Source organism: Acinonyx jubatus, chromosome D1 (genome assembly GCF_027475565.1).
Source record: "Acinonyx jubatus isolate Ajub_Pintada_27869175 chromosome D1, VMU_Ajub_asm_v1.0, whole genome shotgun sequence".
NCBI lineage: Eukaryota > Metazoa > Chordata > Mammalia > Carnivora > Felidae > Acinonyx > Acinonyx jubatus.
The window spans coordinates 25016825-25037827 of NC_069390.1; the positions used below are offsets into that span (position 1 = coordinate 25016825).

A 21003-nucleotide genomic window follows, 5' to 3' on the forward strand; every position below is an offset into this window, starting at 1 on the left:
TAAGATCAAGGGGAGATCTTAATTGAGTCTACTCAGTAGACTCTGCTTTCTGATTTTTAATTTCTTGGATGACTAATCTACTGATAGTATTCCTAAATTTACAGAGGGAAAAGATCCCTGCTTCACTTTCCACCGCAGAAACAAAACGAGTAACCTTGAACAATCGTTCTCCTGACCTGCCTAAGCACCTCGTCTGGGCCAGAGAAAGGAGTCAGAACCAGTCACCTTCTTCATAAGAAAGGCTGATGAGACCAGAGAAAGAGGCGAACTAAGGGTATTTGAGAGCAAATTCGCACGAGCCGCGTGTTGACTGCGCACACACTTAGCAGCAGGCCCCCAGGCCAGCACACGCTCTGCCCGTGGTCCGCCAGCGGCCTGTGCACTGGGGGAATACCCAGCACTCAGCACTGTGCCTCTGCTGAGTAGACACTCAATAAATATTTATTAACGGAAGGAAGGGAGGGAGGAAGGAAACAAATTGAGGTTTGTAGATGGTAACCGGCCCCACGACGCCACACCTCTCGCAAGGAGGAGAGCCAGGGCTCAGATGCAGAGTGGCTGGGTTCTTCCACGCCTTGCCAAGCCGCCACGCTCGTTGTCGTTGTCGGCTCGCACACGGCCAGCCCCTAGGAGCTGCCTCGAGGCTCTGGCCACACTTTCTCGGGGCGTTTGCTTTGGCATTATTGTTGTTTGTGCGCTCGAAACTGGTGCATTTATAAGCCACTTGTTTTGGAGTGCCTGACAATAACAGCTAAAGTTTATTGAGTACTTACTTGTGCCAGATACTACACTAAGAACTTGACAGAATTCGTTCCCCATGCCCCTCCTGAGAAATAGGTACAATTAGAGCCCCCATCTTACAGACGGGGAAACTGAGGAGCAGAGAGATTAGGTGACAACCCACCATTAAGAGGTGAAGGAGGATCTGAACGGAGGCAGTTTAATTCTTAAATCCCTGCTCGTAGCCTCTTCCCTAAATCCGTGCCCTCTGTCGAACGACAGACGTCCTGAAGGAAGGAGACAGGGGCAAGTACCACCCGTAGCTGGATAATGAAACATATTTATTTCATTACTTTAACCCTTAAAAGTGTTTGTCCTGCGTAGTTCTAAGCACATCACTAGTATCAACTCGCTTAATTCTCATAATACCATGAAACAACAGCATGGGGCTGGTACTGTTATGATTCCCATTTCATAGATGAGGAAACTGAGACATAGTTTCCAGAGATGGGAAACCTGTCCACACAGCAAGGGAAAGACATGGGATTCAAACCCAGACTGTCTGGCTCCCTAGTCCTTGGGCTGACCCACCACAGAGTGCCTCCTGCACAGACAGAACACCTCATTTACAAGTGAGATACCCTCTGGAGACCAGCTGTGAAAACGGTCGCAAACAGGAACACAGCATCATCTACAGTCCTGGAAGTTAAGCGGGGCCAGGGAGCTTGAGTGACTTAATCCTGTTCAATTTAGATTTCCTGGCTGAATGGGTTCCTGTTCGTCCCACTGGAAATTCATAGCTGATTGTTTGCATTCTTGCGGGAGGGGTGGGCCATTCTCCTGAGCCTCTGCTTGTGGAACAGTAGCTGTCAGCCAGCGTCAGGCAGGTAATGGGGACCAAAACCCTGTAGCAAGGAGTGCATGGCACCGATGGGTCAACTCCTGCTTGTTTGGCTAGTGTAGGGGCCGGGCCATCCTCCCCACTGCAGGAAACCTTCCCCGGGGGTCAATTCACATTCCTTCTGAACCTGGACGCAGGGAGCAAGAGGAAGGAAAAGAGGAAAGAAAAGACGCGTGGGGTTATTCGTCAGAAGGGGCAAAAGGTCTTTGAAGGAAGTGACGAAGAGCTACATACAGCTCCGGTGGAAATGACGATGAGCCCTCAACGGTGAATCCTGCTTAGCTCAGTAAGACTGTCCCCACCTACGCCATGGAGACTGTGAAGATGTGAGGCGTGAGCTCGAGAGGGAGGGAGTGATAGCTGTCCAGACGCAGGGCAGGCATTCAATGAATATCATCTCGGGACATGAATATAAGTTAACAACACCTCAAAGAGTTGGGCCTTACTTTTCTCTGGTCCATAAATGTTTACCGTGCTTTTCTGTTTCCCTGGACGACTAAAGGGATGCTGTGTGAAACCTTGACCGTGGCCTCGTTCCTGGCCACTCTCTCCCCCCACCTCACCCTATGCCGGGCCACACTGAATGGCTGGCGGTTTGGGCAAAGGCAGTACCACATACAGGTCAAGGGTGCAGGCTGTGGAACCAGACCAGGTTCAGTGTTGGTCCAGCAACATAACCAGTGTGAACTCGGGCACCTCACTTCACCTCCCTGGGCCTGGAGCCCCTTGCTCTCTTGCTCCCCCTGATAAACACCCACATCCCCCTCCAAGCCAGTCAGGTCAAGGGATCATCCTTCCTCTGCACCCCAGGCAAACTGCACTAGCAGTGAGGACAGCCTCCCTTACAGCCTTGTCTCAGTGCATCGCGTGATCCGCTCCCCTGTCTCTGGTGAAGTCGTCAGTGATGCCAAGTTATTCATCTCCGAATCCCAATACCTAGGCTACTCCTCAGATATAACAGAGGCTTGTATGGAAGAGGAAAAGTGGGAGTGAATAAGGAAAGGCGGATGCAGAGAGGAAGGGAGGACAGACATAATTGATTACCCCTTGAAAGCAATAGGCATGGTTCTTTCCCCCAAATGTCTGGACAGCCTGCCCAGCATCTAAAATTTCCTGCTTAAGGAGATTTGTTCTTCGGGGTAGAGATATTATCTCCAGGATCTCCTTGTTTCTTTTCCAAGGGTAATGTGTTAAACTATTAACAGGCAAGCACCTTAGCATTCGTTTATAAGATGGATTTTCAAAAGGCAAGTGGGGAAAAAGCCTGTCAGGACTTTGGTGCTAAAAGTGAAGGAAAGGGGGCCCCAAACAGGGAAGAGAGATATCAGTGACTTAAAAAAATGTCAACCTCGGGGTGCCTGGGTGGCTCCGTTGGTTAAGTGGCTGACTTTGGCCCAGGTCATGATCTCATGGTTTATGAGTTCGAGCCCTGTGTCGGGCTCTGTGCTGACAGTTTGGAGCCTGCCTCAGATTCTGTCTGTCTGTCTGTCTCTCTCTCTCTGCCCCTCCCCCACTCACACTCTGTCTTTCTCAAAATTAAATAAACATTAAAAAAAAATTTTTTTTAAATGTCAACCTCGGTGAGTCAGAGTCATCAGAATGTGAACACACAATTCCTATTCCCACTCTGTCCCATCAACCCCGTTCTCTCTCGCACACGTCCCTGGGAGAAAGTTCTCTCTTCAGGCTACAGCTGATACCTCGGTCGCATAAGGAAGATTGGAATCTCTAGTGACTGTACCACTGCTTTGATGCTGACAAAATGTCCTCTCTCTCTCTCTCTGTCTTCCTCTTAAGATATGGGCCCATTCATGATCACTTCAACCAGGGAGTTTGAACTTGGTAAGGCAAAGGACTTTCTCATCTAACATGCCAGAAGTGCAAGGGACCTCAGAGGTCAACTATGCCTCACGCCAAACCTTCTCCAGCACCCATAGGAAGCAGGGGCAGCAACCCATCTGGAGGTGAACAGCTGGCTTCTGCCTGGACCCTTTGAGGGAAGAGGTGTTCACTGCCTCTTGAAGGAGCTCTTCCATTTTGGAACACTCCAGTGGCCAGATGTAACCCAGACCCAGCCAGTCTGAAACTATTTTTTTTTTAATTAAAAAAAAATTTTTTTTATGTTTTTATTTATTGAGAGACAGAGCACGAGTAGGGGAGGGGCAGAGAGAGAGAGAGAGGGAGACACAGAATCTGAAGCAGGCTCCAGGCTAGCACAGAGCCCAATGCAGGGCTTGAACTCATGAACCATGAGATCATGGACCTGAGTCGAAGTCAGACACTTAATCGACTGAGTCACCCGGGAGCCCCTGAAACTTTTATGGAAGAGAAAAACAAGTAAAGCAAGTGATTTGTGTTGGATGACACTTTGGGAAATTCTGCAGAAGTGCAACGGTAAGGAACAGATTGTGTCTGCCTCATTTTTTCATAGACATTGATGTACTTACATCAACGAACCAGTGTGACAGTTAATTTTGTGCATCACCTTGACTGGGTAAGGGATGCCCAGATAGCTGGCGAAACGTTTCTGAGTGTGTCTGTGAAGGTGTTCTGGAAGAGATTAGCATTTGAATTGGTGCACCCAGTAAAGAAGATCATCTTTACCAACGTGGGTGGGCCTCATCCAATCCGTTGAGGGTATGAATCTAACAAAAGGCAAAGGAAGGGTGAATTTGCTCTCTGCCTGCACTGGGATCTTCTCATGCCCTTGGACACTGGTTCTCCTGCTTCTACTTCAGACTCAGACTGGGCTTTCTATGATTGCCCTTCCTGCTTCTCAGGCCTTTGGGCTCATAATGAATTACACCACCGACTTTCCTGGGTCTCCAGTTTGCAGACAGCCGATCGTGGGAATTCTCAGCTTCCATAAGTTGTATGAACCAATTCCTATAACAAATCTCCATTTTTAGATAGATATATGGATATAGATACAGATACAGATATAGATATAAACATATAGACACAGATATATAGATATATCTCTCCTGTTGGTTCTGTTTCTCTGGAGGACCCTGACTAATACAACAAGTATAAACAAAGATAAACTATACCTTCCGATCACATTTCCTCAATAGTTTCTTTCCTCCAACAGAAATAGTAAATATCTACAGAGCTGTGGCTTTCAAACTTTTTGAACTCCAAACCTCTTTATACTCTTTTTTTTTTAATATTTTATTTTTAAGTAATCACTGCACCAAACTCACAACCCCAAGATTAAAGAGTCACTCACTCTACCAACCAGGCTAGCCGGGAGCTCACCCTTCACACTCTTAGAATTTATTGATAATCTTCCAAAACTTTGTTTTTCGTGAGTTTTATCTGTTGAGATTTAATGTGTTAAAAACTAAAACTGAGGAAAAAAAAATCATTAGTTAATTCGTTTCAAAACAATTTAAAAAACCCATTGCACACCAAGCTTTTTATGAAAACTGGCTATATTTTCCAAAAGCAAACGATGTGCAGTGGAAGAGTTAGCATTGTTTTTCATTTCTGTCAATCTCCTTCATGCCTGGCTTCAGAGAAAAGAGCTGGGTCCTCAGATCTGCTTCTGCATTCAGTCTGTTGCATTAGCTGCTGGAAACGTCATGTAGCTGCCAGAAAATTCCACCGTGTTCTTGTGTTAAGAATGAGAAAAAAGGAGGCAAATAATGTATCATTATCATTATTAAAATAGTTTTGAGCTCATGAGCCCCATGAAAGGATCTCAAACAACGAAGACCGGCTACATAATCCCAGTGCAACCGAAAACGTGGGGGTCCCTTGTCCAAAAGTTAGTGAGAATTTCAAGACAGCCACAGCAGAGCAATAATTACATTGAACACAGGGCCCCTCTGAGCCTGGGGCCCCTTGTGACTGCAAAGGTTCTGAGGGCAACTTCAAAGGTCCCCAGACCACACTGTGAGAACTGCTTCTATAGAATGCTACCTGCATCTCGAATCAAAGGGCTGGCTTAGGGCCATAGTACACACCAAGGTGCTGTAGAGGTAGGAGTGTGTGTGTGTGTGTGTGTGTGTGTGTGTGCGTTGTCGGAGCTGCGGGATCAGTAGGTATAAGTATTCTTGAGCAATAATCTATCCATAACGAGATAACGGTGTAATTGTGCACGCCTCTCCTGGGTGCCTGCTGCAAACACTTCAACCCTATTATACCACCTATTTATTATTCCATACTGACCGCACACACACACACACACACACCTCTAGCTGACGCGCTGCACCCCTTGTGTTCCAAATGGCTGCACACCAGATAGTCAGATACTTGTCATGGTTTCCTGTTTTGTGTTTGTATTGTGGTCACAGGCTTCGATCAGCAAGACTGATATCTACGGTCCCCATTTTCCTGTTTGGTGCCTGACACACAGTAGGCACTCTATGCATCTGTCGAGTTCTAGTTCTGGTGGGGGAAATTCTACCCATTAAATGCTGTTAACAACAGGTGGTTGGCAGCAAAAGTACACCGTTTTGTCCTCCTTCCTGAGAACTAGGCTTTTAGGGAGATTGGCAGTCCCACTCCCAGTGGGTGGACTTGTGTATTCAAATGACCGTGCCCTTCTCTCCAGCAACGAGAGAGCATACCTGAGGCTCAGGTATGTATATGGCTAGTGAAGGACATACGTTTTTATAGTATTTGGAATGATGCCCTTAGAATCGTGGTAACAAATTAATCCATTTGAACGAACATTACACACATTTATAAATAATGCAGACCCACTTTACGTTCTGGCCAAATCACCCGCTCTCCTGCAGAGGGAAGTGACTGTGGTTGCTTCTCCCACTCAAGCAAAAATCACACAATAAGGGAATTAATCTCTTCCCTAAAATGGCAGGATATTTTTCTGTTCATATCGGAAGTTCATCCCGTTGCAGGTGGAAGGACCCAGGACCTGTAGTTGGCCTCCGCCACTCCACAGATGGGGAAATTGAGGCTCAGAGACAAGAAGAGACTTATTTGTCCAAGAACACACAGCTATCGAGTAGCAGCTGTGGGACACACACCCACTTCTCCTAAAATTAGATAACGGACCATCCACACCAGGAGAATGTGGGCTTTCAGGACAAGGTGAGTCCAGATAACGGAAAATTTAAACCATGATTCATCAGGGGATCACTAACAAGTGAAACCCAAAACATCTCTTCCAAATTCAGCCGGACTTCAAACCCTCTGCTCTCTAGCCCCGAGTGCTCTCCCTTCCCAGATGTTTATTCGCAACATCTTGCCTTCCTCTTCAACATCTTTATCTTCTTCCCCTCCACCAGCACCCTCTCCTTCTTTCCAATGTGTCTTCAATCACCTTGGGGAGAAGAAAAAAAACAAGCCTTCACATGGTCGGCTGCTCCCTGTAGCTGTAATTCTAGTTCTTTCTCACCTATTACTGCCAAACTCCCGGAAGTGATATATACATGGAGGCCTTCCTTCTCTCACCTCCCTTGACTCCGGTAAGCCCTGACAGTCTGGCTGCCATCCCAGCGCTTTGCAGAAACCACCCACTCAAGGGTCAATGATGTGCTTCTTTCTAAATCAAATGGCTTTCTCCTCGCCTTCAACAGCCATGCTTCCCTAAGAGTGATAGGTGTCATGATAATGTGGAAACTTTTATGCTTAAAAATAGGTCATGTTAAAAGGACATTTGTAAATCAGTTAGGTAAAAGCATGCGCTTTGGAGGCAGACTGCCTGATTCACCTCTTGCTTGCAAAATTGACTGGCTGGATCCCTTAAGCAAGTTGCACCTCAGATTCCACATCTGTAAAATGGGAACACAACAGTATCTCGCTCTTAGAGTTTGGGTGAACGTCCACGAAATATACTTAGAACACAGTCTGGGCGCATCATACATGCTCAACAAAGGTGAGTGGTTGATATAAAATTTATCAGTCTGAGGTGTCCAATAAGAGTTTACATTTGCAGTATCCATGTGCAAAGCCACCACGCTCCTTGCTGCTCTCATACATTCTTCTCCTTCGCAATTTGGAAATCTGTTTAGGCAAATGACCCTTCTGCCCCAGATGGTGTCCCTGAGTGTCTCAGAGACCTTATGGGATCCAGAGCCCGATCACCCAAGGAACACATTTAAATGAACCTTAAATCAATGGGACCTCCATGGCTTGCAACAAACATCGCCCAATGGCAATTTCCACTTCCCATAAGCTAAGCCCTTGTGTTCTCCAATCCCCAGCAGGGTCCTAAATTTGCATGAGGTAGCCAAGGCTGATGCTCAGCTGTGGCCACATCCTTGGGATTTTCTCCAATTTGCTTTTCAGCTGTCCTTGCCTCTGGCTGTAACTGCAGAGTGCATCAGCTCAAAATCTTCCATATACTGTATGATTCCCTCCTTGTTCCGCATGATGATGATGATGATGATGGTGGTGGTGGTGGTGGTAATGGAAGATACTTCTTGGGTGCTTACTATGTGCAAAGGTTGTTTCTAAGCACTTTATATGTATCGTCATCCCCACTCTCCAATGCTTTGCCTCAAACGCACATGGAGAATTTTGCATTTTCTCACTTTCAACTTTAAAAAAATAATCTTTGCTCTCATTTCCATTATGAGCAGATACATCTCTTAAGTGGCACGTTCAACAATCTCACTGCTTTTGTGCATATAGGAAATGAAGGACTTAGTAATACTATTGGTAAGACACCTCAAAACCAAGCATACGTACAACGAAGAAGCCATAAATAAGAGTCCATCAGGTGGCTGAAGCTAAAATAACTGCCCCGATGACTTACTCCTCTCTTTGGGGATGACGGATGTGCTTTTCTGCCTAGAGCACAACGTTGTTCTTAAGTATAAACTAAGAGGGGTGCCCGGCTGGCTCAGTCGGTAGCATATGCGACTCCTGATCTCAAGGTCGTGAGTTCAAGCCCCACATTGGGTGTGGAGCCTTCTTAAGAAAATTCTGTAAAACGAAATAATCATAAAATAGCATAACCGAAATGATTAGTGAAACTTCTCTAGCACTGTTGAGTGCTTACCAGGTCCCGAGCTCTGTGCTGAGAGCTTTACATGCATTATCTCACTGAAATCTTCAAAACAACCATGAACCGAGTATTGTTATTATCTCCATTTGACAGATAAGGAAACTGAGGTTAAGAAAACAATTTGCCCAAGTCATACTAACCCGAGGTTCAGACACAGGTGCATCTGACTTCAAAGCCCAGGCTCTCCGGGGCTCAGTTTATAGGTTGATGTGTACAGCAAGATGCTACCCCATCTGACGGCCCATGTCTTGCCCGGCTTCTCCCCCTTCTCCCACTCCCTGTGGGACTCTTTCTGTCCTAGAGGTGAGCATTTATTTTCACATCACTGCTCTTGCCTGTCAACTCTTTAAAGCCATCGCATTTACCCCCATCTCTCTAAAGACTTCCATAGCTCCTGGCACATAGTATATACACAATCCCTATTGTTGAATGAATGAACAAATCACCTTTCTAATGGTTATTTGGAAAATAGGAATCATTTCTTTCTCAATGAATGATCTAAGAGCTTCATCTTTTAAGATTTTAGGTTTTTTGGCCCATGCAATGCTGAAACTCACTGTAAGCACACTGATATAAGACCTTGGTTGTCACCCAGGAGTAATTTTGTACCCCCACCTCCACCTTGCCTGGGACATTCAACAACGTCTAGAAACTTTTTTTTTTTCAACGTTTATTTATTTTTGGGACAGAGAGAGACAGAGCATGAACGGGGGAGGGGCAGAGAGAGAGGGAGACACAGAATCGGAAGCAGGCTCCAGGCTCTGAGCCATCAGCCCAGAGCCTGACGCGGGGCTCGAACTCACGGACCGCGAGATTGTGACCTGGCTGAAGTCGGACGCTTAACCGACTGCGCCACCCAGGCGCCCCTAGAAACATTTTTTTAATGTTTATTTTTATTTCTTTTTTGAGAAAGAGAGAGAGCATGAGCAGGGGGGTGGGGAGTTGGTGTGCAACAGAGAGAGAAGGAGACAGAAAATCCCAAGCAGGCTCTGTGCTGGCAGTGTAGAGTCTGATGTGGGGCTCGAACCCATGAACTGTGAGATCTTGACCTGAGCCGAAATCAAGAGTGGGAAGTTTAACCAACTGAGCCACCAGTCACCCCTAGAAGCATTTTTAACTCTCACACCTGGGGGTGGGGAGAAAGGGTGAGGTTGCCAATGGCATCTAATGGCAAGGTCCTACAACCCACAATGAAGAACTATCTGGCCCACAATATCAATAAATGCTGAGGCTGAGAAACCTGATGTAAGTGTTTGTCTTCCTAAAACTAGTGTCCTAGTGATCGAGATGGGCCAGCGATGTACAAGCCCTAGTGATTATCTGAGTGCCATTTACTGAAGCCCAGGGTTGGCATTGGCCTCTTATTTGCATGGAAGGAACAGGAGAAATTGGGGATCCAGCTAGAGGATCCAGAGATCTAACTTCTGGCTCTGAGACCTAGAATTAACATGATTTACTGCTGCAGGCAAGTTGTTGGATCCAACTTTTCGTCTGTAAAATATGTGTGTGTGTGAGGGAGCCCTTCTAGCTCTAAAATACCTCCAGTTTTGACAAATTCCAAAAGTTAAACTTCTTTTTTAAATTTATCCCCCCGATTCACAACCAATCGCATGTCAAGATTTATAGGTTTATGTTCACTTTTAAGACCCTCTTGCAATCGCCTCTCCACAGACGCACACTTCCTCCACCCAGGCCCTCACTGTCTCCGCCTGGATTACAGGGCACCGCTCCTAATTGACCCCCTTTTCTCCAGGGTAAATTCTCAGGAGATTCGGCAGCTTGACCAGGATTCCCAGCAGCCCCTAATATGTGACCTAACGTTCTCTCTCATCTTCTTGCTCTCCACCCTCCCTGGAGGGCAGCGGATGCTTCAGAATCCTTCCTCATGGAAATTTCCGCAGAGTCAGCAGAAATGCCTCTTCTTCGTTCACACTCCAGTACCCCTCTCTGCCTAAAAGCAGGGCATAAATTTCCCCTGCGAAAGATGCCCTCTTGGTACCAGGAAGTAAAGAACATTCTCATTGCCCAAGATGGAGAGCTGACCCTGAGATGAGCCTGCACAATAAACAGCCCTTATCTTGCCTCAGTTTCCCCCATTTATTTCCTAGTCATTGTCCAACAAGTTGCCACTCCCAGAGGCCCAAAGCCCTTTCCCTCGTCTAACCCCTTTTCGGAGATTTATTGCCCTTAAATGTTAAAGTGGAAACTAAGCCCCCTAATCACACTGCTTCTTTGAGATTTTCATTTCTTTTCTATGAAGATCCCCATGCTACGTAAAAATATTAACATCGAATAAAAGGTGTGTGCTTTTCTCCTGTTCTTCTGTTACTTGTCAGCTTAGTTCACAGTCCTGAGTCTTGGAATCTGAGAGAGTGGAGGAAAAGTTTCCTTCCCCTACAAAGGCAAAAGTATCTTATTATTATTATTATTATTATTATTATTTCAAATGTGTACTTATTTATTTTGGGGGGGGGACAGAGAGATACAGGGAGAGAGAGAATTCCAAGCAGGTGGGAGGAGGGAGGTCAGTGCAGAGCCTGACACGGGACTCGATCCCACAAACTGCGATATCACGACCAGAGCTGAAATCAAGAGTCGGATGCTTAACTGAATGAGCCACCCAGGCGTCCCAAAGTATTATTAAACTACTGGCCATGGCTGTTTCTGCATTGTGTGCACATTTAGGGATATTCGCTATTGTCCCAGGGGTGAGAGAGGGGAGGAGTGGACTGATCTTTTGTTTAGAAAAATATGGAGATTGAACAATATAAAAGAGCTCAGACCACAATGAGGAAGCAGAAATAAAGGAAGCGGAAAGTGGTCTCCATAATTAAGTAACAAGAATTCTCTGTTTTCCCCTTGCAACTCGAGATGTACACATGTTGGACAGGCCCTGGAATCCTGTAAGGGAAGAAAAAAAACCAGTCGCTCCCCAGGGTCAGGGCAGGGCAGAGGCCCCAGCAACACGAAACTGACCCGGTCAAAGTCAGAGACATCCTAGACACTCTGGCAATTATTTCATAGCTGATCATCTGGTGCTAACTATGCACCAGGCATGGTTCTGAGCCCCCTACAAGTACCGGGTCATTTAATCTCCACAATAATCCCATTGGTATTATTTATTATCTCCTTTTTACAAATGAGACACAGGGAACCACACAGCTGGTAGGAGGCACAACTGGGATACAAACCTGGGCAGTTTGACTTGAGGATTTGTGCTTGTAACGACTTTATTAATAATTCAGATGAGTGTGTTTGCTTTGTGATGTAAGTCTGTTAGCCCAGAAAAATACAGGAAGTAAAACTGAGGGAGAACTACATGAACCTTCCTTACCCTCGGGGCCAAGTGGTGCACAGAGCTGAAGGTAGCCCCCAGCATCAGTGAGGATGGGGCTAGAGGTGATGGGGAGGAGGCAGGCGGCAGGCGATCCAAGATGGTGCTGGTCTCTCTCCTTTGCTGAGTCCTCTGTGCGGATGGGCAGGTCTCAGAGTATTTTTTTCCTGGTTATTGGAGGAAAGAATGAGCCCAGTTACATCTGGGCCACCCCAAGATGCCTTAGGTGCTGTAGGGTTCAGAAAATGAGTTGTTAAGAAAATGATAGGCTAAAGCTTCATGTCCTTGCCATCAAGGAAGAAATGAAGGAAGCTGCACCCCATCCCCACAGCCCCCTAAGTAGGGGAAGATGCGGAGAGCTCTGGGGCAGGGTGAGGGGGTGACTTCTTCTTGCTTGCTTAAGAGTGGGCATCATGGGATTCTGGAGAAAGAACAGGAGGCCCTAGCCTTCCTTCCCACGAACAATTGGCCAGAAGGAAGCAGGGACACTCAGCCCCTGGATTTCCCTGCAGGAAACCTGGGCCCTGCTGGGGCCTCCTGCTTCCCCTCCCTCACTGCCCCTGGCTCAGTTCCCGGTGAGCTCTCCGCCTGTTTGAGAAACAGATGCCAGAAAGGGCCAAGTGCACACTCATACAGTGTGTGTATGTGTGTGTGTGTGTGTGTGTGTGTGTGTGTGTTCACTTTAACTCGAATGCTTTTAGAAGCAACAATTTTTAGTGGCCCCTGGGTGGCTTAGTCGGTTAAGCGTTTGACTCTTGGTTTCAGCCAAGCTCATGATCTCACAGTTCGTGCGTTTGAGCCCAGCATCGGGCTCCATGCTGATGGTGTGGAGCCTGCTTGGGATTCTCTCTATCCCTCTCTCTCTCTCTCTCTGCCCCTCGCTTGCTCACTCTCTGTCTCTCAAAATAAATAAATAAACTTGAACAATTAAAAAAAAGAAAGAACAATTTTTAAAATCTCCGATTCATCAGAGAGGGGCACTGAAGGTACTTTCCTTCCTGTTCACCCTGCATCTACTGTGTACCGATGCTCTGTGTAGCACTGAAAGAAAAAGAAAGAGTCTGCCTCTTAATGTGCTCGAACGGTACTTAATCACTGAAGCTGCTTAAGTACTTTCCTGAACCCCGTTTTTCATCAATGAAGCGGGAACATTGGTAGCTGCCTTGCAGGGTGCTGTGATATTATTAAATTTTAATTCAATGTGAAGGCATCTAGGCCCATATCTGATGCACAGCAATCTCCTTGAGTTCAGCATCTATTACTAGTTTTTAATACATCTCTTATTAATAGTTATCACTTGAGAATACATAGGACAGATCCCAGCTCTCCAAGCTCCTGCTTTCAGCTGTGGCTGTGACGCATACATGGGAAATGATGCTTTAATGACACCAGGAGTATGTCAGAACATTACCAGCCCAGATGGGCACATGGACAGAAGTGCCCGTATGTTCTGTAAAGGAAGAAACCTACGTGATCAGAAAAGCAGGAGCGTGGTGTGCAGAAAGGTGAGGTGCGGAGCTCCAGGCTTTGGGTGTTCTGCCACGTTCTCTGTGCTCTCTGGGTACATATCCCTGGCATCTTTCATGCATCACCTGCCTTACCGGAGAGGCACAACAGTACGATGAAATCTCTTTTCTAGATGAGAAAACTGAGACCCAGAGAAAGCCAAGCAGCCAAGCACTAATCAGCTTGGTTTTGCCAAAGAAGACCATGGAGTGTGGGGTAAAAAGTTGCAAGCTTAAGGAGGCAGGCCTGTCAAACACAACTTCAGGAGGAAACTAAAAGTAATCTGGCAGTTGTCGTAGTAACAACCCGAGCAATAATAACCATGACAACAAACTATTAACAGTTAGTAAGCACTTATTCGTTGTGCCAGGCATCATGGGAAATGCTGTGTATTGACTCATTTGGTTCTCATGGTAACCCTATGAAATAGGTATTATTATTATCATTATCATTATCATTATTATTATTAACTCTTTCTCCTTTACAGAAGAAAATCAGAGGCTTAGAGAGGTTCAGAAACTTTCCACAAGGTGGCTGGGCCCTCCACAGGCAAGGCCAACTGCAAACCCAGGTCTTTCTACCCCAGAGCTCAAGTGCTGAACCACCATAGCGGCTGACCCCCAGTGCTGCAGAGACCAGCGTGTTCCGAAGTACGTCAGGAAGGGCCACGTAAGAAACATCTAGCCTGCTCTCACTCAGTACCCCTGGTGGCTGGACCCTCCTCTGCTTGACAGGAGATGATGGGTCACAGTGGTTCAGGTACAGATGCTGGAGCTTGGGTGAGCGGGTCCTTTCCACTCTCCACTAGGTGAAGGTTATCGCCTCCCCCATGCCCATGCACTCTTCTCCAGGCTAACCGTGCTCCTCTTCGCAGAACTTCCACACCCTTCACCTTTCCCGGCTCTGTCTCCAAGCAATAATCTAGATTGTCCATACCTGCCTTAAAACCCAGCATCCCAAACTCAAAAGATGGCCCTGCATGTGACTTGCTTGGTACAAAGAACATTGAGACCGCCTCCTTTATTTATCATAAAATCACATTTTCATTATCCCTTTTCAAACTGCACTAGGTTTAAGAAATTGCAAGTTTGTCTGGAGCTTGCGGTCAACTAAAACCTCTTTGAATCAAATCAAAACTATTCCAAGATGATACGGGCAGAGGCACTCCCGTACAGTTGAAAAATCCAAATGCTTTGTTATGTCATTTTAGGAATCTCAAAAAGAAATTCCAAAAGCAATACATGTGTTCCATTTCAAGTCAAACAAAAGAGAACCGAATAAAGAAAAAATGAATAATTTTCCTGCTCCCCATTTCACCACTTTTCTCTTCAAGGTGACCAGTATTAACAGTTTGGAGCCTATCTTTACAAAACATGTACAGAACATACAAGTGTTCTTTTCAAAAAACCCTTTTCAAAGACCCTGTGTCAAGTGTCAGCAAATCATGGTGAACCGTGACTGCTCTGACTCACTGCCTGCTTTTATAAATAAAGTTTTATTGAAACACAGACAAGCCTATTTGGTTACATATTGTCTACAGCTGCTTTTGCACTGCAATGGCAGAGCCTGAAATATTTGCTATTTGGCCCTTTACAGAAAATGTTTGGCCTTCTCTGCCTTATATACTACACTCCAACCTTTCACTTAAGAAAATGTCATGAACACTTATTTCATAGGTCACAGCATATAGATCTTACATTCTTTTAAAAAGCTATCTAATATTTCATAATACAGATAAACTTGTTCTATAACTTCATTATTTTGTGCTCTTGTGATATAATAAGAAATATATATTTTGTCTTCCTCCCTGGTTCCTGGCACAGAGCTTCTAAAACCCTTGGGGAGGGCCTGGGTGGCTCAGTCGGTTAAGTGTCCGACTTCGTCTCAGATCACGATCTCAAGGTTCATGAGTTGGAGCCCCACATCAGGCTCTGTGCTGACAGCTCAGAGCCTGGAGCCTGCTTTGGCTTCTGTGTCTCCCACTCTTTCAGCCCCTCCCTGGCTGGAGCACACTCTCGCGCGCTCTCTCTCTCTCTCTCTCTCCCCCTTTCTCTCAAAAATGAATAAACATTAAAACATTCTTTTAAATAAATAAATAAAACTCTTGGAATTTCCTGAGTAATGGGCTGAGAGGAGCATTTTTATTATTCATTACAAAGTCTTTTTCTTTTTCTTTTATTTCAGAAAGAGAGAGTGCGCACGAGCTGAGGGAGGGGTTAGAGGGAGAGGGAGAGGGAGAGAGAGAGAGAGAGAGAGAGAGAGAGAGAGAGAGAGAATCTTAAGCAGGCTCACGCTCAGTGAGGAGACCAACGTGGGGCTAAATTCCACAACCCTGGGATCATGACTGGAGCTGAAATCAAGAGTCAGATGCTCAACTGACTCAGCCACAGAGGCACCCTCGCATTACCTGAGTTTATGCTGATGAGGTGACCCTTAGTGGGCCCCTAGATAATTTCAGGAAGAGGGGGCTGGTTGCCAGAGGAACCAACCATGTTATTTGAAGCTTGAAACTTTCAACCCTGTTCCCAACCCCAACCCCACCTCCACGGAGGGGAGGGAAGCTGGGGACTGAATTAATCACTGGCAAATGATTCTATCAATTGTGCCTATGTCTAGGAACCTCCATAAAAACCCCATATTAAGGAGCTTGGAGACTATTTGGGCTGGTAAGCACATCCATGCACCCCAAACTCCCAGGAGAGCGATGTACCCCAAACTCCACGGGAACAGAGACTCCTGTGTTCAGGATCCCTCCAGACCTGGCCCTAGGCACTTCATCTGGCTGTTCATTTGTAGCCTTTATAATATTGTTTACAATAAACTGGTAGCTGCAATTAACATGTTTTCCTGGATTCTGTGAGTCCTTATAGCAAATTATCAAACCTGAAGAGTGTGTCCCGGGAACCCCCAATCTGTAGCCAGGTCAGACAGAAGTGTGGGCAAAGTGGTAGGTCAACCATTACTTGTGATTGGCATCTGAAGTGAGGGGGGCAGTCTTTTGGGACCGGGCCCTTCCCCTGTGTGATCCGGACTAACTCTGGGTAATTAGTGTCAGGCTTCAATTGCCATGTAGGGCACCTCGTTGCTGTCCACAGAGCTAGAGAATTGCTTGGTGTGGAAAATCTGCACCTTGGCCAGAAGTAAAATGTGGGTGAAAAGCAGATCACAGCAGTAGTACCATTGGTGAACCCTCAGATTGTGCTCAGATTTCTGCCACTTTGGACAATGCCATAACAAGCACCTATTTTTTTAATCCTTCAGAAGAATCTGGATATGACAAAGAGATCACGGGGCTCCGGCATGAAACTCCTAGTGAGCCAATAAGCCTCTTCCAGCAACAGTTGTAAACAGCCCTGGGGACTGCCAGGCTCCGGGGGGAGGAATTGAACTTTTAGAAGAGAGAGAATGTCTCTAAACAGAAATAATGCCCTGATAGATTCACCTGGACGCTCCCTGCTTTCTGCTGTGCCATAGAGCTTCTCCCTGAGCATTAGTCTCTGTCCCCTGATGCGGCCACCCTCCTGCTAAGCCTCCATCACAACCCACGTGTTAGCCCGGGGGACTCTACCGCTCCATCCAGGCAGGCTATTCTGCCACTTGCAGGGTGAGATGTCCCTTTGGAACAGGGCAGAAGAAGTTTGGCTCTGGGGAGAGAGTCGCCTTTGATCCTAGAAATGGAGGGAATACACACAGATCACTTGTTCCTAATTTTGGGGGGAGGTTGTAGACTCCCTCAAGCTAGAGATTCATCCCCTCCCCACCCCTGGAAAAACCTGTGTGTCTTTCTGTATAAATTCGGCAAAAATTCAGAGTATGCACAGAATTCCTGAAGATGCTGTCCATGGCACACAATGCCTAGGTTAACAACCCCGGCCCCAGGTACATTGCACTCCATTTCTTACTGACGCTTACCCACCCCTTGTCATCAGTTTGACACAGCAAATTTCTCTGTGATTCATTAACTCTTCCTTCCTTGCATCACTGACCTTGTGCCTGCTGTTCCAAAGGCTGGCGGTCACGTGCCTCCTTCTTCCTCTGGCTATCCTGTTGGGCAAGATAAACTCACTTCCCAGCCTGCAGGCACCTCTTGCCTGGCGTGAAATGCCCACTGACCAGCTCCACTGACAAGAACCATTCTTCATGCTGCTGCTCCCACCCTGACCTGCTTTCCTAGCCTCCCGTGCAAGCCTATGTCTCAGAAAGAGCCTTTTCCCTCCAGCCCTTCGCCATCTGTATCAGTCTTCTGGAACATTCCTGAAAGCTGTAAATCTTTCAAGTAAACTAGATTTTCCTTTCTGGCTCTTGCTTGTAAATTTGGTGGCTCTGTTGTTCCTAAATTTAACAAAGGAAGTTTGGCGACAAATGCCACACAAATGTCAAATTCATGGCCAAGGAGGCTCTCCGCTGGTATTTGTTTGTGCTGCCCCCTACTGGTTAGAAAAGTAGTACTAAATAAACCTGATGGCCGGTTAGTCGTTCTTAGCCAAAATGCTCACCATTTTACCTTGATTTTTAAACTGAGTCTTAGAAAGTAATCCTTATTTACAAAGGCAAAGTGCGCTATTTTAATGCCTCGTAATGTCCATTAAACATTCTTGCCCTTTAACCCAGAAATTTCCTTCCCAGGAATCTGCTCCCCCGCCAAGACATAGTAAGAAATGTAAATGAGAGATTATCTCCGAAGATGGCCATCTTGCTCTTGATGGTGTAAAAAATCAGAACAAAGTTACATGTCTGACAACGGGTGATGTGACACAGTCATAGGATGGGATATTGTGATTGCCTTAAAAATGACATGAATGACTAATTGTTAATGATATGAAGAAATATTTAGAACATGTTAAGCAGGACGCAAAACTATGAGCACTGTACAATCTCAACTAAATGTGCATAAGTGGTATAATTAGGTTATCTTTCACATTCATATGCTTCCCAATTTTCCTGTGAGCGGGTGATATTTGTAAAATCGAGAAAAAATCATAAATCTTATTTTTGCAAGGTGGAAAGCACACAGGCTTTTGAATCAAATGACCCGATTTATATCTGATTCTGTGTCCTTGGCCGAGTGACTCAATCTCTGTAGACCTGTTCCCTCAGCGGTAAGTGGAGGTCATGACGGTGCCTGTGTCGCAGAATTATTGTAAAACTTGAACGTGCATTGCAAACCTTCCTAAACAATCATTGTCTTCCCTTTGTGCCACCCATATGTTTACCTTTGCACAATTAGCCACCTCTAGAAGTTGAAATCCTCTTTCCTTTGTCTTATCATCTCCCCATAGCTTACCACCCTTTTTAAAAATGGTATGTGAAGGGACACCTGGTTGGCTTGGTTGAGTGAGCATCTGACTCTTGATTTCAGCTCAGGTCATGATCCCTGGGTTGTGCGATCATCCATGGAGCCTCCTTAAGATCCTCTCTCTCTCTCTCTCTCTCTCTCTCTCCCTCCCTCTACTCCTCTCTCCTGCCCATGTTCTCTCTCTCTCTTAAAAAAAGGGGGGGTATATAAGCTCCTACGCTTAACCACTTTTTGGGGCTTTCATTCTTTTCTGTGAGTCCTCACACCCCTGTGCATACAAAATAAACCTTTTTTCCTGTTAATCTGTCTTTTGCCAGTTTAATTCACAGTCCCCAGATAATAAACCTAATAAGATAGAGGAAAATATTGTCCTCCCCTGCAGCACCCACATTTGCTAACCTCTTAGTAGTGGCAGGAGTAACGTGGTTCCTGCAACCTGTGCTATGTGCCCAGTTGAAGTCTCTCTTTGTTGTCCCTTTTGGCTGTTCAGACCACCCACCACCTTGCATGTGTTAAAAGATAAAGTGGGGCCTATTAAAAATGTTAAGAGTTTATTTGAGCAAAATCAACTCAAATCAGCCAGCATCTAATCTAGCAGATAGAAAAGGGTTCCAAGGAGCTATATGACATGGAGAAACTTTTATAGGCAGAAGGAAGCAGGACTACAGAAATTACACTAGGCCAAAAAAAAAAAAAAAAAAAAAGTGGATTGGTTATTGCAAGGTTACTTTCCTTTAGGAGATTTCAGGGGTCTGTCAGGCAGAGCACTAGTACTGACCAGGAGATTCCTGATTGACTCGTTTGGGATTCCATTTCTGGGTAGAGCTGAAACTATAATAAGTTAAGTCTTGGTTTTGTCATGGGGGAGGCAGTTGGCATAAGAAACTCCATTTTGGGCCGGCTGTCTTGTTTTTTGTTTCTTGGGTTTTTTTTTAAATGTTTATTTATTTTTGAGACAGAGAGAGACAGAGCATGAGCAGGGGAGGGGCAGAGAGAGAGGGAGACACAGAATGGGAAGCAGGCTCCAGGCTCTGAGCTGTCAGCACGGAGCCCGACACGGGGCTCGAACTCACAGACTGTGAGATCGTGACCTGAGCTGAAGTCGGACGCTTAACCGACTGAGCCACCCAGGCGCCCCTCTTGTTTTTAATATTTGAAAGGGGCTTTCAAATATTCGAAAGAGGCAGGATTGTGGAACTCTTACAGTCCATCTCAAGCAACCAAGAAATTCTTGAAATAGATAGAGGATCCTATAGGGGTCAAGACTTGAATTCTTATATTCTTAAATACTTTTCGCACAAAGGCAGGGGATCTCCAATAACACTCACCGATAATAACTGAGAGCCACTTTCTAACATCCATTGTACGTGTTGCTAACTTCACCCGTGAAAACCCACTTCTGACACTTAGCTTGTTAATTGGCAAAATAAATAAATAAATAAATAAATAAATAAATAAATAAATAAATTTGGCGTTTCTCAGAGGTAAACATAACTGAAGCACTTAAAATGACCCCTTTGGGAATTAGACTTTTCTCACCCAACACGAGCTGACCACTCTTGGAGCAAGGATGCCTGATCAGAGGCATCTGCCGCTGGGGTGCTGCCCTGGGGTGTCACTTCAGATAATATACGTAAGTATCACATGGTCTATGCTGAAGTGATGCAGAATAAATCACAGACATAACACCTGTAAAGCGATACTGATAGTCCCTGACACATGTAAGCACACAACACGTACTGACTATTAAATCTGGAATAAAAATTCTAGTTAACACCATATTCTGAATTTTGCATTTTCTACATGTACTCCCTTATAGATTTTGAACAAGGTGCTCCATTTTCCCTTCCTTCCTTCCTTCCTTCCTTCCTTCCTTCCTTTACTTTCTTTTCTTTCTTTCTTTCTTTCTTTCTTTCTTTCTTTCTTTCTTTCTTTTCTTTCTTTCCTTCTTCTTTCTTCTTTCTTTTCTTTTAATGAATTCATATTCCCCCATTGCTTTCTGAAGCGTGGCCATGTTTAATGGGGAGGTAAGGCTGTATGGTAAGGGTCTCCAGTCAGAACACTGAAAGAGTCGACGCTGCACCCAAGGCTCCCAGGCAGAAAGTTTATTCCCCACCCTGCCCCCACTCCTGCCAGATCTCACTGCACCTCAGGAATCTCATAAAAAGGCCTCCTTTGGTATTCTGAGAGCTCTCCATTCAGGGCGGTTTTATCAGAGAAATTAAACCAGAAAGCATTCAGCTCAGATAACAGGATTAATTAACATT

At 45.6% G+C, this 21003-nt stretch overlaps 1 long non-coding RNA gene across 4 annotated transcripts in view; it reads right to left on the reverse strand.

Moving 5' to 3' along the window:
• Positions 1–3979: 3979 nt before the first annotated feature.
• The window catches only part of LOC113603397 (uncharacterized), a 59804-nt gene continuing 42780 nt past the window's right edge, over positions 3980–21003 (reverse strand). Inside the window, exons 2-3 of one of the 4 annotated variants that reach the window (XR_008290386.1) lie at positions 8349–8518; positions 3980–5234 (exon numbers count right to left, since the gene is read on the reverse strand). This is a non-coding gene — a long non-coding RNA (uncharacterized LOC113603397). The other 3 variants (XR_003424970.2, XR_008290387.1, XR_008290385.1) reach the window with 3 other exon arrangements.